This window comes from Puma concolor, chromosome C1, assembly GCF_028749965.1.
Source record: "Puma concolor isolate L17-30 chromosome C1, mPumCon1.1.hap2, whole genome shotgun sequence".
In the NCBI taxonomy this organism is placed as follows: Eukaryota; Metazoa; Chordata; class Mammalia; order Carnivora; family Felidae; genus Puma; species Puma concolor.
Window position 1 is genome coordinate 163456785 of NC_141674.1, and position 17492 is coordinate 163474276.

Below are 17492 nucleotides of genomic sequence, written 5' to 3' on the forward strand. Positions count from 1 at the left end.
GGCTGATGTACAAAATATTTAACCACTGCTATGGTCTAAGCACTTGACCATTCAGAAAGGATATTGGCTTAATGCTGAATCAAGGACCTGGAGGCTCCCCTCCCCCCTTAATAGGCCCTGTTAGCTGCAGGTGTGTGGGGAGATCAGAGGGACCCCTAGGGGCAGTTTCTAAAGAGAGAGGTGTAAAGGATCCAGTCTTCTGTAATCTGTGCACCACATGTACAATGCTTCCAATTTATTATTCATTCAACAAATATTAAGCACCTACAATATGTTTTTCCTTGTGGGAAAAAGAAAAGCAGTCAGACACACCCTCCCGTCCTACCTTGTTTCTCGATGGAAGAGACAAGAAATGTCTGTCAATAGTTACAACAGAAACCAGAAAATTGTTTTAAGATAGGTCCAGGAAGATGGGTATGGCTGTTGACAAAAGGAGGCATCGTTTGTGGTTATGCATCACAGAAGGCCTTCTGGGAGGCTCATTTCAGCCATGGCTCTTAAAGGGTGGGGAGGATTTGGGGAGGAGGAGCTAAAAGGGACAGTATTCCAGGCTTTGGGAAGAAGTGCACACAAAAGTAAGAAATGGTAGGGTATATAAAGACAACAGATGTAGTCTAGCTGGCTGGCCGTCACTGGTGGCATGTTTACAGGCATCAGCACCAAGGAGTGTGGCCATAGGAAAGCAAGGGGTTAGCAACGACTGAATGAATACTCCAGAGCACTGCTTCCTGGGCTTCAGGGCATGCTCCCTGGGAGCCCTCTCATTTCTAAAGTGGTCAGGCACCCCCCCCCCCCCCCAATTTCTGACTCTACTAGAGAACAGGCAGGCATTGGCTAAATGGACCAAGGGATTACATGCCCTTGCCAGGCTCTGATGGGCCAGGGAAGAACTGGCGATTGAACGCTGCCCTTGGAATCACTGCCTGGGAACAGGATGCATCCTCCAGCCTGCTTGGAGGCAGCCCAGCACTGAGTCTGGCTCTACTCCAGCCTGGTTCCAAAGCCAGAAGTGGGAGTATGTGACAATGGGCCGTGAGTGCTCCCTCGTTCCTCAGTTGGGGCTGGAGGTGGGAGAGGGGAGGGTTTGTTAAAAGTAGATCTAAAATAGGAGTAGGCAGAGAACACTGTGTGAAGTCATTTAAGAAGAATGATCGACTCTCAGAGTTTGCTCTAGACTAAACGGGAAGAGATTTTTTTCAAAGTTGCTTTTACCATCTCCTATAGAATATACGGGTCCCTCATTATTTTAGTTCGATGATGGAAACCAGCAACTTGCTAATTGGAAAGAGCATGGGCTTTGGAGTTCCACCAATCTGGCCCCAGCTCCTTCCTTGTCAGGAAGAGAACACACTTCCTATTTACCTAGAAATGATGCACTGGCAGGGAGGGTTCACGGATTCAAGATGAGGTCTAGGAAAAAGGAAGTTAGTAAATAAGTTGTCAGTGCTTCTCTACCATGATGCAAGAACGATGGAACTCTGTTCTCCCTGACTGGTAGTCTTAAACAGAAGTATTTGTAGAACAAGTACAGAGAGGAAAACCAGCTCCCCTGGTCTAAAGGCTGTGCTCCCTGCGAACAGCCAGTTCCTTCTGTTCTTATTCTACACCCCACAATCTGCCTTTACATCTACAATCCAGTTTCCTGAGTAGACTTGCTTTAGAGCATCCTGTGTATATAACCAGCTCCAATTTTCAAACAAAGCCTTTCTCCTATTGCATTGTTTTCCATATTGGAGACTTTAATCAAATCCTCAGAGGTCCATGAATTCTTTAGAATAACTTTTAAGTGTTGTGTTTTCATTTGAAAGATCGCATAAACATTTTAACACAAGCATCACCTGGATCACCATCTTTTTACAGAGTAATGCTCTGTAATATCAATGCCCAGACTGGATTTGCATTGATGACTATTTTGGTCAAGTGACCATCTAAAGTCTCATAATGTAAGTGTGAAAGCAATAGTTCTCAAATGGGGATATATTCAAAGGTCCACACGTTTTCAAGTCTGAGAAACATTTCTTAACTATAAATAACATGACAGGCTGGTTTATATATCAGTCTCTTGTAAGTTTGGCTATGATGAATTAATCCCTCCCAGCTTAATCACCCTGAATGAAGGGACCCAATAGTTATTGCATCTGTAGAGCTAAAGATCAGATCTGTGGTATCTGTACCAATATACTGCCAGTCAGTGAAGCAACCAGTTAAATGACCTCCTCCTGAAAAGCTCTACTCTCTTGTATGTGACACATAGATTGTGATTGGCCATCAGAAAAACTAATCTTAGATCTGAAATAGAAGACCTTTTGATCTCTGCTCTCAACTTTGTAAAATGCAGGTGAAGCTACCTCCACTACTATTAATAGGGATATGGGGCTAATAATTCCAGACTTTCCGCCATGCCAGGTCTGTCTGGCCCTGCTCCTGACTCAGTACTCTTATCTTAAGGAGATTACGATGTGCCAAAGACCAATGAGATGAAAGAGGCATGAGAAAGAACATTTGGAGAAAGTCACACCTGAGGTCTGCAGGCTAACTCAGGTAGGACTATGAAAAATTTCCTTAGGCAAATCATGCATCTGAAAGACGTCTCTGAGTCTGGGTCAGAGTAGCAGTATTCATGTTTTGGATGCAAATAACAAAGTCACCAAGGGGACTCATTTGTTCTCGTAACTGGCAGTGCAGAGGTCGATCCGACTTCGGGTGTAGACTCAGTGGCTCAGCACCGCCCTCAGGACAATTTCTTCCTGCCACTCTGCCCTGCCAAACACAGCATTGGCTCCAACCTCAGGCTGGCTCTCCTCACGAACACAGGATGGATGGCTGCCAGCAACACGTAGACCATGCGCTTCCTCCTTTGGGGATGCTTTTATTTAGCATTCCAAGCAACAATTCCAAGATTTCACCCTGATTAGAGTCCTTGAGATCTCTCTTCTCCAACATTCACATCGAATCAATCAGAAAACGATGGATTCTACCTTCAAAATATATATGGCATCCAACCACCTGTCACCATGTCTGCTGCCACCACCCTATTGCCATATTTCACCTGGATTACTGGAGTCACCTCCTAACTGGTCTCCCTGCTTCTGCTCCTATTCCCCCTAAAGCAGCCTGCATGATACTTTAAAAATGTAAGTCATGCTCTGTCTCTCTCTGTCCCAAAAATAAATAAACGTTGAAAAAAAAAAAATTTAAAAAAATGTAAGTCAGATCATGTCACTGCTCAGAATCTTCCAATGGCTCCCCATCGCACTTGCGAATGAGCCAGCGAGTTTGCAATGCCCTGTAAGTGCATGATCTGGCTCCCGGCACCCTTTTGGGACCTCAGCCCCTGCCACACCCCCTCCCTTTCTCACACCAGGTGTGCTCAGCTTCTGATCAGGGACATTATACTGGCTGTCCTCTTTGCCCAGGACACTCATCTTCTGGAGAGCCACACGGCTCACTTCCAAGTCACTTTGTCAGTGAGACCTAACCAGGTCACCCCATTGAGAACCACAATGTCTGCAAGACCCTCTGCACTCACAGTCTCCCTACCCTGCTTACTTTTTTCTCTAGTACTGCTCACCTAGTGTACTTATTGATTTATTGACTCCTCCCAGCAAGAATGTAAGAGATTTATGTCTATTTGTTTCCCTGATGCAGGTGCTCAAAAAGGTTTGCTGAATGAATGAATGAATCAGCCTGGCTCTGACACCTCACCTACTTCTGAACTCTTTTTTTTTCCAATGTTTATTTTTTGAGAGAGAGAGAAAGAGAGAGACAGAACGTGAGAGGGGGGAGGGGCAGAGAGAGAGAGGGAGACATAGAATTCGAAACAGGCTCCGGGCTCCAAGCTGTCAGTACAGGGCCTGATGCAGGGCTCGAACTCATGAACCACGAGATCATGACCTGAGCCGAAGTCAGATGCTCAACCGACTGAGCCACCCGAGCGCCCCTACTTCTGAACTCTTATGGGAAAATGCCTAAGACCATAAAGTTAGGAGTAGGACCTACGAAAGTTGGACTACGCTGGATGTCTCCGGAGAATTCTGATTGGAATTTTGATTATGTTCTAAGAAAGAAAATGATAGGAATCAACAGACAATCGGTGGGGTTAACAACACCTATGGTGCTTATGTAAAATGATGGTTCTTGGGTCCAACCACAAACTTACAAATCAAAATTTCAAGGGACAGGGATTATAAAAACCTCCATCTTCTTTTGTTATTTCTTTCTTTCTCGTTTCTCCTTCTTCTCCATCTTCTTCTTTGTCTTCGTCTTCACCCTCATCTTCATCTTCATCTTTTTAAATCAGCAGCTCCAGGTGATTCTTCTGTTCATTAAAACTGAGAATAATTTGGGGAGTGTGTATCCATACTTGGCAGGAGCAGCACAGGTGTACTGTGAGACATAACAAGTATGACAAAGACAACTGAGATATAATAAACAGTATTTTTAAATGTTTACTTATTTTTGAGAGAGAGAGAGAGAGAGAGAGAATGAGCAGGAGAGAGGCAGAGAGAGAGATAGAGAATCCAAAAGGGTCTCTGTGCTGACAGCCCGAGGCGGGGGCTCAAACTCACAAACCATGAGATCATGACCTGAGTTGAAGTGGGATGCTTAACTGACTGAGCCACCCAGGTGCCCCAAGAATATTTTTTTGGTTGTTTATTTTGAGAGAGAGGGGGAGAGAGAATTCCAAGGAGGTTCTGCACTGTCACTGCAGAGACCGAAATAGGGCTTGATCTCATGAACCATGAGATCATGACCTGAGTCAAAATCAAGAGCAGATCCTTAACCGACTGAGCCATCCAGGCACCCACAGAAGAATACTTCGAAGTCGAAACTGTTAATGAACTTTGGGAGTTGGAGTTCTCTTTAGATAATTATTTCCTTTTGTTTGCATAAATCTTTGTTTCTTGATTTTTCCATACGAATAATCAATATTCAAAAAACAATGGTATTTTTCTCACTTAAATAGGATTAGATTAACATTTTGTTAAATTTCATGCCAGTTTATAGGACTAGATTTTGCTTTTGACATTTTCATAATCATATTTAATCAATCTCTGAATCTGAAGGACAGTTTTTAGTGAAGTGCTACTTTTTGTTCAACAATAAAATTATCATTGTTTTCATCCAACTTATTTAAACAAACAAACAAAAAGTTCACCCATTTCTCTTAGCCCTACCACTCCCTGCCTCCGGCAACCACCAATCTGTTCTTTGTATCTATGAGTTTAATTATATGTTTTTTTCTAGATTCCACATATAAGAGAGATCATATGATACTTGTCTTTCTCTGGCTTCTTTCATTTAACACAATGCCCTCAAAGTCCTTTCGTGTTGTCACAAATAGCAAAATTTCAATCTTTTTTATGGCTGAGTAACATTCCATTTGTGTATTTGTGTGTGTGTGTGTGTGTGTGTGTGTGTGTGTGTGTGTACCCCAATTTCTTTATCCATTCATCTATTAATGGACACTTAGACTGCTTCCATGTCTTGGCTGTTGTAAATAATGCAGCAATGAACATGGGGGTGCATATATTTTTGAATTAATGCTTTCATTTTCTTCAAATAAATATCCAGAAATGGAATTGCTGGATCACATGGTAGTTTTATTTTGAATTTTTTGAGGATCCTCCATAGTGTTTCCATAGCAGCTGCACCAATTTACATTCCCATCAACAGTGCACAAGGGTTCCCTTTTCTCCACATCCTCACCAACATTTGTTATTTCTTCTCTTTTGGAGAATAGTCATTCTGACAGGTGTGATGGTGATATCTCATTATGATTTTCATTTGCATTTACCCAATAATTGGTAATGTTGAGCGCCTTTCCACGAACCTATTGGCCATCTGTATATCTTCTTTGGAAAAATGTCTATTTAGATTCCCTGTCCATTTTTTAATTGGATTGTATGTTTTTTTGCTATTGAGTTGTTTGAGTTCTTTATATATTTTGGATATTAGGTTCTTATTAGATATATGATTTGCAAATATTTTGTCCCATTCAGTAGGTTGCATTTTGATTTTGTTGATTGTTTCCTTTGCTGTGCTTTTTAGTTTGACGTCATCCCACTTATTTATTTTTGCTTTTGCTGCCTTTGCTTTTGGTGTCAGATTCAAAAAATATCACCAAGACTTATGTCAAGGATCTTACCACCTATGTTTCCTTCTAGCAGTTTTTTTTTTTTTTAATGTTTATTTATTTTTGAGAAAGAGAAAGAGAGAGAAAGCATGAACAGGGGAGGGACAGAGAGAGAGAAGAGAACAGAGGATCCAAAGCAGGTTCCAGGCTCTGAGCTGTCAGCACAGAGCCCGACACGGGGCTCAAACCCATAAGCCGTGAGATCATGACCTGAGCCAAAGTCTGACATTTAACTGACTGAGCCACCCAGGCACTCCTTTAATCCATTTTAATTTTTGTGCATGTTATAAGATAGTGGTCTAGTTTCATTCTTTTGCATGTGGCTGTCCCAAGTTTCCTAACACCATTTACTGAAAAGACTGTACTTTTCCCATCATATTTTCTTGGCTCCTTTGTTATTATTGACCGTATAGAGGCACCTGAGTGGTTCAGTTGGTTAAGCATTCAACTCTTGGTTCTGGCTCAGGTCGTGATCTCACGGTTCATGGGTTTGAGCCCTGAGCTGTGCTCCTGTCTCTCTCTGCCCCTCCCCCCCCCCAAAATACATACATACATAAACTTAAAAAAATAATGGACCATATATGTGTGGGTTTATTTCTGGGCTCTCTATTCTGTTCTATTGATCTATGTTTGTTTTTAGTGCCAATACCGTATTGTTTTAATTACTAAAGCTTTGTAATAGTTTGAAATAGGGAGTGTGACACCTCCAGCTTTGTTCTTCTTTCAAAAGATTGACTATTCCAGGTTTTTTATGGTTCCATACAAAGTTTAGGATTTCTTTTTTTTTTTTTAGGATTGTTCTATTTCTGTGAAAAATGCCATTTGATAGAGCTTTCATTGAAACTGTAGATTGCTTTGGATTGTATAGACATTTTAACAATATTAATTCTTCCAATCCATGAGCGTGGACTATTTTTCCATTTATTTGTGTCTTCTTCAATTTCTTTCATTAATGTCCTAGAGTTTTTAATATATAAGTCTTTCACATCCTTGGTTAAATTTTTTCCTAGGTATTTTATTCTTTTTGATGTAAGTGAGATTATTTTCTTAATTTCTCTTTCTGATAGCTCACTTTTAGTATATAAAAATGAAACAGAATTTTAAAAAAATTTTATGTTTATTCATTTTTGAGAGACAGAGTGTGAGGGGGAGGGACAGAGAGAGGGTGAGACCCAGACTCTGCAGCAGGCTCCAGGCTCTGAGCTGTCAGCACAGAGTCCCATGCAGGGCTCAACCCACAGACTGTGAGATCGTGACCTGAGCTGAAGTCAGATGCTTAACTGACTGAGCCACCCAAGTGCCCCCAAAAATGAAACATATTTTTTAGTATAAATTTTGTATCCTGCAATTTTATTGAGTTTGTTTATTCGAACAGCTTTTTGATGTATTCTATAGGATCTTCCTGTATACATTATTATGTCACCTGCAAATAATGAGTTTTACTTCTTTCTTTCTGGTGTAGATGACTTTTATTTCTTTTTCTTACCTAATTGCTCTGGCTAGGACTTTCAATAACATGTTGAATAAAAGTGCAAGGGTGGACATCCATGTCTTATTCCTGATCTTAGAGGAAAAGCTTTCAGCTTTTCACCATTGAGTATGATCTTAGCTGTGGACTTGTCATATATGGCCTTTATTATGTTGAGGTATGTTCCCTCTACACCCACTTGGTGAGAGTTTTTGTCATAAATGGATGATAAATTTGGTCAAATGCTTATTCTATCTACTGACCTAATCATATTTTTATCCTTCGTTTTGTTAATGTGGTGTATCACATTGATTGACTTGTAGACATCACACCATCTTTGCATTCCTAGAAAGAGCCCACTCAATCATGGTATATGATCCTTTTAATGTATTGTTGAATTTGGTTTGTTTTTTATTGAAGATTTTTGCATCTATACTCATCAGGGATATTGGCCAGTAATTTTCTTGCGGCATCCTTGCCTGCTTTTGGTAACAGGATAATGCTGACCTTGTAAAATTCATTTAAAAGGTTCCCTAAAAAAAAAAAAAAAAGCCACCTGGGTGGCTCAGTCGGTTAAGTGTTCAACTTTGGCTCAGGTCATGATCTCACAGTTTGTGGTTCGAGGCCCACATCAGGCTCTGTGCTGACAGCTCAGAACCTGGAGCCTGCTTCAGATTCTGTGTCTCCCTGTCTCTGCCCCTTCCCCACTCGCACTCTCCCTCTCTCTCTCTCTCAAAAACAAATAAATATTTTTTTTTAACTTTAAAAAGAGTTCCCTGCTCTTCTATTTTTGAGAAAAGTTTGAGAAGGATTTGTATTCATTCTTCTTTGAATGTTTGGTAGAATTCACTAGTAAAGTCATCTGGTCCTGGACTTTGTTTGTTGGGAAGTTTTTGATTACTGATTCAATCTCCTTATTAGAAATTAGTCTATTCAGATTTTCTATTTCATCATGATTCAGTCTTGGTAGGTTGTGTATTCTAGGAATTTATCCATTTTTTCTAGTTTGTCCAATTTGTTAGTGTAAATTATTTATAGTAGTCTCTATTAATCATTTGTATTTCTATGGTATCAGCTGTAACATCTCTTTCATTTCTGCTTTTGAGTCCTCTTTTTTTCTTGGGGAGTCTAGCTAAACACTTGTCAATTTTGTTTATCCTTTCGAAGAACAGCTCTTAATTTCATTAATCTTTTCTATTATCTTTTTAGTTTGCATTTCATTTATTTCTGCTCTAGTCTTTGTTTACCCTTCTACTAACTTTGGGCTCCATTCGTTCTTTTTCTAGTTTCTTGAGGTGTAGAGTTAGGTTGTTTATTTGAGGTTTTTCTTGTTTCTTGAGGTAGGAATTTATCACTATAAACTTCCTTCTTAGAACTGCTTTTGCTCTTAACAATAGAGAACAAACTGATGGTAACTGAAGGGGAGTGCGCAGGGGGGAAGGGTTAGATAGGTTATAGGTATTAAGGAGGACACTTATTGTGGTGAGCACTGGGTATCATATGTAAGTGATGAATCACTAAATTCATACCTGAAACTAATGTTACACTGTACATTAACTAACTGGAATTTAAATAAAAACTTTGAAAGAAAGGAAAAAAAACACCTGCTTTTGCCACATCCTATAAATTTTAGCATGTTACATTTCCATTTTCATTTGTGTCAAAGTATTATTTTATTTCTCTTTTCTTTGTTGAACCACTCGTTATACAATAGCATGTTGTTTAATTTCCACGTTTGTGAATTTTCCAGTTTTCTTCATGTAATTAATTTCTAGTTTCATACCACTGTGGTCAGAACAGTTGTTTGCTATGATTCAATCTTCTTTAATGTATTAATACTTGTTTTGTGGCATATGGTCTATCTTGGAAAATGTTCCATGTGTACTTGAGAAGAATGTATATTCTGCTGCTTTTGGATGGAATATTTGTATATATCTATTAAGTCTCTCTGGTCTAACACATCATTTAAGACCAATGTTTCCTTATTGATTTTCTGTCTGGATTATCTATCCATTGATGTAAGTTGGGTATTAATGTCCTCTAGTAGTCTTGTATTGCTATTTTTCCTTTAGATCTATTAATATTTGCTTTATATATTTGGATGTTTCTCTATTGGGTACGTATTTACAAATGTTGTATCTTCTCGTCGGGTTGACCCCTTTATCATGTAACAACTTGCCTTGTCTCTTACAGTCTTCTGTCCGAAAGTCTATCTTGTCTGACAGAAGTCTAGCTATTCCAGCTTTCCTTTGGTTTCCATTTGCACGGAATATCTTCTTCCGTCCCTTCACTTTCAGATGTAAGGGTGTGTCCTTACATCGAAAGTGAGTCTCCTGCAGATAGAACACAGGGGGGTCTTGGTTTTTTTTTTATCCATTCAGCCACTCTGTCTTTTGATTGGAGAATTTAGCCCACCTATATTTAAAATAATTATTGATAGGTATGTGTTGGTTGCCAGTTTGTTAATTGTTTTCTGGCTGTTTTTACAGTTACTCTCTGTTTCTTTCTTCCTCTGCTGCTCTCTTCCTTTGCGGTGTGATGACTTTCTTTAGTGGTATGCTTACATTCCTTTGTTTATCTTTTGTGTATTTACTACAGTTTTTACTATGTGATTACATTAGGTTTATCTGTGACAACTTATATCTATAACAGTCTATTTTAAGTTGATAATGCTGGGGCACCTGGCTGGCTCAGTGAGCTGGGCGTCTGACTTTGGTTCAGGTCATGATCTCATGGTATATGGTTTCGAGCCCCATGTTGGGTTCTGTGCTGACAGCTTAGAGCCTGGAGCCTGCTTGGTATTCTGTCTCTCTCTCTCTCTCTCTCTCTCTCTCTCTGCCCCTCCTCCGTGCACACTCTTTCTCTCTCTCTCAAAAAATAAACACTAAAAAAATTTAAGTTGATAATAACTAATTTGATCCCATCCTTTTTATAAGGATGCTAATCATATTGGATTAGGTGCCATTCTACTCTTAATCTTAACTAATTATTTCTGCAATGACTCTATTTCCTAATAAAGTCACATTCCAAAGTACTGGGGGTTAGGACTTCAACATATGAATTTGTTGGGGACACAATTGAATCCATAACACCATCCCTTTCTCTTTGTGATTTTAAGATCCCTAAACAACTTTCTGGTTACTAGGATGGTTCCCCAGGTACCCAGGATTTAGCAGAGGATCCTGGAGAACATATATCCAAGAGGATCCTCTCTTGGTCAGTAGAGATGAATATCTCCATTGTGAACTGATGTTCCATTCTTTCAAGTCTTCAGTGAGTCTGGCTAGCATGACTCGGTCCCTGAGAGCCTGGTCACTCTGGTTATATTGACAGTGTGAATTTGGGGAACTACACAATAGTGACGAGCAGTCATTAGGCCCAGTTTGCAGAATTGGTTGACTTCTCTCTCTGACATTAATGTATCCTCTCTATAACTGCAATCTCTCTAACTCTATCCATTTTGGAAGGTTCAAAAAACAGCTAATAATGTCAGGAGATGTGCCTAATGAACATCCTCCGCCAGTCCTGTTTCTCGGCAATCTCCACACCCAACCTACTTCTAAGGTTCCGGGCCTGACATCCACAGATACGAAGTATGTTATACAGCATTCCCTCATTAAAAACGGAATTGAGGTACCTAAGGCACAGGTGGAGATTCCCAGATATTTTACCACAGTTAGTCCATTCTTTCACTGGCCCCATCTTTCTTGAACAACAGGCATTTTGAAAAGGAGTTAACTTCTGAAAGCTAGTTTGCACAACAAGGTAGCTAGAGCTATCAACCCAGGAAAATATCCACCTGTCTTTCCTATGCTCTGTGGCAGGATAGCCCCCAATATCTTTCGTAACTTGGAGCCTTCATGGAGGAGAAGAAAGGTCTTGATTTCAACTTAAACAAATATTCTTGCTTGCATATCCTTTTCTGATTCCATCAAATATCTTTCTCTCCCTGGAGAGAACACAAGGCTAAGGCTTAAGTGGAGGTTCTTAGAGGCCTCAGACATTATCATAAACTTGAAAAAATGCTTTTTTATATTAGCTTAGCCATTTTATCAATTAATCTCCTTGTTCTATCCATGGAAAATGATATCATCAAATAGTTCAGTTATGGTGGCTAAATATATTACATGAACCCTGTGGGCCATTAGCACCAACTCTAAGTTTGAGAGTTTTAGATCTACTCCAGCTTTAAAACTCAAAACAGAGGAGCCAAAACTTGAATGCAATGAAATTTGCAAACCCTAGTGGTTGACCCAGAAATTTAATACAACAAAATCTGAATACAGGAGAAGCTCTCTTAATGGAACATTACTTAACCAACTTACTGGATTACCTTCGCTCTCTAACTCTCTTTAACCCCCAATGATGCCAGGTGCACTGAATGTTAGCAGGCTACTCTTTATCACAGTATTTTTCAAAGTGTAAGTCTTCATATCAATTTACTGGGTTGACATAAATTCACTGAGTCATGACTGGCATCTTTAAAATGAAACAGTATAGGGGCGCCTGGGTGGCGCAGTCGGTAAAGCGTCCGACTTCAGCCAGGTCACGATCTCACGGTCCGTGAGTTCGAGCCCCGCATCAGGCTCTGGGCTGATGGCTCAGGGCCTGGAGCCTGTTTCCGATTCTGTGTCTCCCTCTCTCTCTGCCCCTCCCCCGTTCATGCTCTGTCTCTCTCTGTCCGAAAAATAAATAAAAAACGTTGAAAAAAAAAATTAAAAAAAAAAAAATGAAACAGTATAGAACAGTTATATTGTATGCTTAAAATCAGTTATTTATTCTAAAATGTGTTTATATTTATGGCATCAAAAGTGAAACATAAGTGCAAAAAAAGAAAACCCCAAACAAGTAAATTTTAAAGCCAGACATGAAAATTAATGTAAAAATGAAGTTGAACACTTTGAAAAGACTATAAAGGCAGGTCGCTAAAAAATAAATAACAAAAACTGATGTCAAATTAATTGCAAGCTAGAAAACTAAAAAATGAGGAAAGAAATTATAAAGCCTAAAACAACTCCACACTAATATTGTTTACAAGTGTCTTTAAACTCTCTCTCCCGCTATAGAAAAACAAAGGCTGGCAATCCTAAACCCAAGGTATCAAGAATGGGGCTTTTGCAAGAAAAACAAGGAGCATTTCCAATCAGCAAACCCACACAGTGAGCCCCACACCTAAAAACTGGGAAATGAAGGTACAATTATATGTTTTAAGTACAAATAAAAAGTTTAAGGTTTAAGTTGTCTTAGAAGTCTAAATCATTCATGAAAAAAGGACTTACATATTTTTAAATTTTGGCCAGTCCGTAGAATATGATGGAATAGAATTTGAATGTTATAAACTCACTGCACCTATCAACAAAGGAAGGAATGACAAAGCATACCATTAATGTATCGGAGAATGTAATCAGATGGCTAGAGTATAAAACAACATGATCAGAGCAAAGTACAGAAAGAAATAATTGTCTCACATCAGGAAGGACTAACCACTTGTAAGCTAAAGACTCATAATCAGCCAGATAACTAGTTTTCTATGATGCTTTCCTGCCTCCTCCTTCTCGTTGTCCTCTTGCCCCACGAGAACTGGTTACTCCTTCATGTGCCACTTGCTGCTGTAAGTTTGTCTATTCAGGGACCTACCAGAGCCTCCGTAATAATTCCCTATACATCATCGTTTATAAATATGCATGTCCATTATCTAGATGCCAAGCTCCTGGAAGATAAGAACCAGGTGTTGCCTGGTATTCTCAGCATCAGCCTGGGGCCTGGCACTTGGTAGGTACTTAGTAAATTTTGTCAAATGAATGACTGTGCACATAGAAGTCAAGGTGTTGCCCTAATTTTCAATAAAAATGGAAGGCAACTTAGTTTGAAGTAAATTGTAAATCTGGCATTAAAAAAAAGAAAGGTTATAAGGGCACCTGGGTGGCTCAGTTGGTTAAGCATCTGACTCTTGATTTGGGTCCAGGTCATGATCCCAGTGTAAGGAGATCTGACCCAAGTTGGGCTCCTCATGGAACCTGCTTGAGATTCTCTCTCTGTCCCTGCGCCCCTCCCCCATGTGCTTGTGTGTGTGTGTGTGTGTGTGTGTGTGTGTGTGTGTGCGCGCGCGCGTGCATGCTCTCTTTCTCAAAAATAAATAAACTTTAAAGGAAAAAGGGTTACAGTAATACAAGCAGGATGGCACTGTTACATTTTTAAGCTCAAAAAGAAAATCACTGGCAAGGTCAAAGTTCAGTAGGCTGTTACAACCATTCTATTCACTTTGCCTTGACTCTGGATTTAATATGAACCTTTCTATAATTTTGGTTCCCTGTTTGAGATCTTGACACTTCAAAGGAAGTCCTCCTAAATAGTCAAGACAAGTATTCTGGTCACTGAAAAAGAAAATGTTTCCACCTCTCAAACTGGTAAGTTGATTTTCTCACATAAATCAGTAAAGACTGATCTGGTCTGGGAAAAAAAATGGAGGAAAACCATTGTTTTGCTCTCAGGTATGTCCCTCCACCTGTAAATGTCCAAAATATGATCACTTTTATTACTTAAATTACATAATTAAAGTAATTTTCCTGAGTAATGGTGTAATACATACTGACTGTAGAAAAGTTGCAAAGGTCTAAAAAGTATAAAGCAAGAGAAAACACACACACACACACACACACACACACACACACACACACTCTCATAATCCTACTTCACCATGGTATCAACTCTAACATTTGGTGCATTTGCTTCCAATTGTCTTTTTTGCAGTCTTCTTTATATAGCTGAGGTTACTATACATGATGCATTTTTACGGCCCTAATCTAACAAGATAAGTTCACCTATCAAGTTTTCTTCTATTTACCCTGCCCCATGAAGAGTTTTCCTTTCCCATAACTTCAAACTTTCTAGAAAGACCGCTCTCTAGAAAATAATATCAGTGAGATTCTATTCATCAATCAAAAAATGTTTATTGAACACAAGCTCTGTGCAATGTATCAAACTGATGACACTGAGTACAGATAGAAATAAAAGTGACTATGTTTAAAGAAATTAAAAAGCAGATTGAAGAAACAAACCATCTGTACACAAAACATGTCAAGCGACCCCCTGTTTAATTAGGTGGCAAAGTAAAGGGGTACAGAAGGGGGGATACCAAAGGTAGCTTAAGAGTAAGTGGGTGCTCCTGGCTTCAACAAATAAGACTAGATACATTCTACATGAATCATTTCATTTAATCCTCCGGTGAACTTTGGGAGGTGAGTACTACTATTCTCTCCCTTTTACAGCAGTGGACACTGCAGTGCGAGGAGGCACGTAATTTGCCTCAGGTCATAGAGCTAGTATCTCAGTCTGTCTCCAAAGTTGGGCTCTTAACACTGCCTTCCATTCGATGTCCAAAGGCTTCAGAGAGACTGGAGAGTCCAAGAAGAGGGGGAAACATCCAATCAAGTGTTAGCAGAAAGCAAAGTATGAGCTTGCAGTCTGTGGTAGGGAGCAGAGGAGAAGAGGTAAACAAATGGAGATTTGTCATTCCGTGATGATAAGCTTCCCAGGAGATCTCCTCCTCGGGCAGGACCGGAATGGAGGCTGGAGGCCGTGGTCTGCCATTAAGATGCTCAGCCCTCCGGTCACATTGGAAGACAGGACTTCCCTGGGGATTTCCTGCCATCCTGAAGTCGGACAAGCTGCCTCACCTTCAGGTAGCCCTAAACCCTTCACCCCACCCCTCCCTAAAGGTCTGGCGAGCTGGGGTTCTTGGAATAAAGATCCTCATTCTCCACGGACACTCACTGCTGCTCACGTACCTCGGTACACGCTCGCATTCACACACACCTTCTGCCTGGAACAGAGAGCCCCTCACGACTTCAAGTTTCCAACGTGGGGCCCACAGAAACGAAGACCTCTGGTTCAGCACCGGGAGCCCCGGCTCGGTTGAGGACTCCCGCAGGAGTCGCACTGGAACCCCGACCACCGAGCTCCCGCCCTTCAGATCTGAGCACCCGCAGCGCGAAGCACTCTTGGCGGCCGCCTTACCCCGAGAGCACAGAGTGCCTGCGCTCCACTCTTAAATCCACGCTTAACCGAGCGGCAAGAGCAAATCCGAATTGGCCCCGGCGGGCCGGAGGGGCCTCCACCAGCCGCCCCTCCTTCCAGGTCTCTGCCCCGACTTCCGCTGAGCCCCTAGCGGTCAACGCCCCCCCCCCCTCCACCTGGACGCTCGGGCCCAGCCGGGCGGGCGTCCAGGCGGCGGCGACCAGCGCGGGAAAGAGAACTCTACGCCCCCTCCGACGTCAAGAACCGCTCGCCTTCCCCCCCTCCCCCCAACCCCGTACTCCTTCCCAGCGCCCGGCTTCAGGCGCCGTGGCCCCGGCACGGCCGGCGCGGGCGGGTCACAGCCACCCGCTGCCGCGCCCCGCCCGCGGGCGCTCCGCCCCCAGAACCCCTGCCTCCCCCGCCGCCCCTTCCGCTCCGCCCTCCCCCCTCCCCGCGCCCACCCGGTCCCCTGCCACCCTCTCCCTACTCGGTTCTCCTTCCCCTCTCTCACCCGAGCGCTGCCCCTGCCTCCTCCCCCGCGCTCGGCCGGGAGGCCCCCCCCTCCCCCCCCCGCCGAGGAACGGACCCCTTCCCTCCCCCGGTTGCTGGAAGCTGTGGAAGTTGAGGCCCCGGCCGCCAGCCCGCCTGCGTCCCAGCACTTCTGGACCCAGACTCAGCAAACACCCGGCGCTGAGCCTGCGACTCCCGCCCAGCAGGTTAAAGGCGCGCACGGGGGTTTCCACGAGGCTCTTTCAGCAAATTAAGCTTTTCACACGGTGGCTCCTTCCTTAGCGCCGGGGGAAGTAAGGCAAGGTTGCAGCTCCTGAGAGGAAATGTTCGGACGCAGAAGGGGCTTGTGGCCCTGAGGCGCGGTGGAGAGTGGGCAAGATTTTGGGTGAAAGAGCAAAAGTCCGGGGCCAGACCTGCCTCTCCTGCGTCCTGGGCCTCTTCAAGGGGAGCCCGCTTGACTTCCCTGCGTGTGCCCTCCAGGCCTTCGAGGTGCTAGAACCTTCTTTAGCATCTTTAGCGCCTTTCCTTGGTGGCCCTCAAGACTTCACTGAGAACAGCGGAGCCAGTATTTTAGGTTTAGGTGAGGGGATCACAACCCCAAATCTTAGGAATTTAGAGCCAACATTCTGACTTGACCAAAAAGCAAAAGGATGTGCTCGAGGAAGAGAGTCGAATGGAACTACAAAAAGATGGTCAGACGGAGAATAAAAAGATTGGCTTATCTCGGCATTACCTCTAGCTAGTTTTAGGCCTTGAACAAGTCAGGGAAGCTCTTTGAGACCATTTGCCTATAAAATGGAATAATAATAAGCCCTACCCTCAATGTTATTGTAAGGAAAAGCAGATTGATGCATGTGACAATGTAAACTATAAATTGCCATACAAATTTAAGGTATTGTATCTTCAGAGATTTACCGCCCAGTCCAAGGAGAAAAAGAAACAAGACAGCTTAACCTTGACTTCTAAGAACACCACAGTGAAAGCCACATTTCCCAACATGGTTTTAGCCATACTTTGAAGAAGATCCCAGGGAGCTGTGGGACTGTCACAAAATTCTTGCAAAATCGTCTTAACCAGGATACTTGTATTTTACCTTCATTAAAAAAAAAAAATTTGCTTGCCATTTAGTACATCTGAGAAGAGGGGATGTTATGAATCAAAGACTGAGTATAAAAATAGTGAAAAAGTAGATGAAGACTAGGAAATCATTCAGCTGAACCAAATAAAACAAGTTGTGTGTTTTACTACAGAATCCCTCAGAGCCTTTGAATGCACATTGTGACTCAGAAGAGATTCCCAGGAATCCGCACGTGAGGCCTGATGGATCTGTCAAGAAATGCACCCGAACACCAAGCCTGTTCT

General features: G+C 42.0%; 1 long non-coding RNA gene across 1 annotated transcript; it reads right to left on the reverse strand.

Annotated features, from left to right (window-relative positions):
* Window positions 1-4094: 4094 nt before the first annotated feature.
* LOC147578537 (uncharacterized) lies at window positions 4095-15875 on the reverse strand. Its single transcript, XR_015255323.1, has 3 exons — window positions 15392-15875; window positions 12884-12953; window positions 4095-4386 (listed from the first exon to the last, which is right to left on the reverse strand). It is a non-coding gene; the product is annotated as an uncharacterized LOC147578537 (long non-coding RNA).
* Window positions 15876-17492: the final 1617 nt, after the last annotated feature.